Source organism: Adiantum capillus-veneris, chromosome 14 (genome assembly GCF_014529385.1).
Source record: "Adiantum capillus-veneris isolate H3 chromosome 14, ASM1452938v2, whole genome shotgun sequence".
NCBI lineage: Eukaryota > Viridiplantae > Streptophyta > Polypodiopsida > Polypodiales > Pteridaceae > Adiantum > Adiantum capillus-veneris.
In genome coordinates, this window is record NC_140944.1 from 149,901,802 (window position 1) to 149,902,885 (window position 1,084).

The following is a 1,084-nucleotide window of genomic DNA, read 5'->3' on the forward strand; positions in this document are numbered from 1 at the left end:
CAATCACTCTTGATGTATAAACCATTGTAGCAGCACCCTTGTCAATCCCCCATGCTGGAGATTAGAGAGCTTTAATGGCACAATCTTTTTAGCGTTACCACTGACCATAAACAGGTTGGTGTGCACGAAGTGGTTGCTGCACAACTTTCTACACTCATTTAGGCTCAACGGCTCGTCCTTGAGCTCATCTTTGTCTTTCCGCTCGATAGATGATTTGTGCTTGCTCGTAATCTAATTCTTTGGCCATGACTGCAAACCAAAACATTGCCTTAGAGAATAGATTCTCTTTAGTACTTAAGTCATTAAAACCACACACATCACTTAATTCACTTGTACCAGTAAATTCTAAAGTCATTAAAATCAATTAATTCACTTGAATCACTCAAGTCATTGGCATGACTTGAAAACACTTAACTCACTTGAATCAATTAATCACTCACTTCATAAAACGCTTAACTCACTTGAATCACTTAATCACTCAAGACATTAAGCACTTAATTCACTTGAACCACTTAAAGTCATTAAAACCACTTGAATCACAGAATTCACTTACATCACTTAAGTCACTTATGCACTATAGTGAGAACGCAAAACATGAGATTTATATTCAATCATCGGCTGGTCGTAGACCAAAATTGGGTACAATATCATAACCATGTCAATGGGCTCCAGACATACATAGACATAGGTCAAATGCGTTGGGTCAACTTTCAAGATCATATCTTTTTTCGAAGATAAGGTGGCAATGCATCTTTTTTACAAAACATTTTTTTCCACGTTCCCCGGGATGTGGGAAACAATTTAGTATGTGATGCAAAGTGTGCCATACAATATATATGTGGGTTTCCTTAGAGAAAGGGGGAGGCTCGGTAGATATGCATTTTGGCGGAACCTAGGGGTAGTCTTTTCTCCTGCTTTGCCCTGACCTCCGATGATAGGGATGGAAGCTTTGGGAATGTCTTGGTGGTGGGAAAAGTGGTTGTCGACCCCCCCAATCACAGATGCTCGCATAGACGCCTTTGTCTCCAAAATGCAACATTAGGTTGCGACCATGCGGATCATTGTGAATGAAGTGATGGTTGTG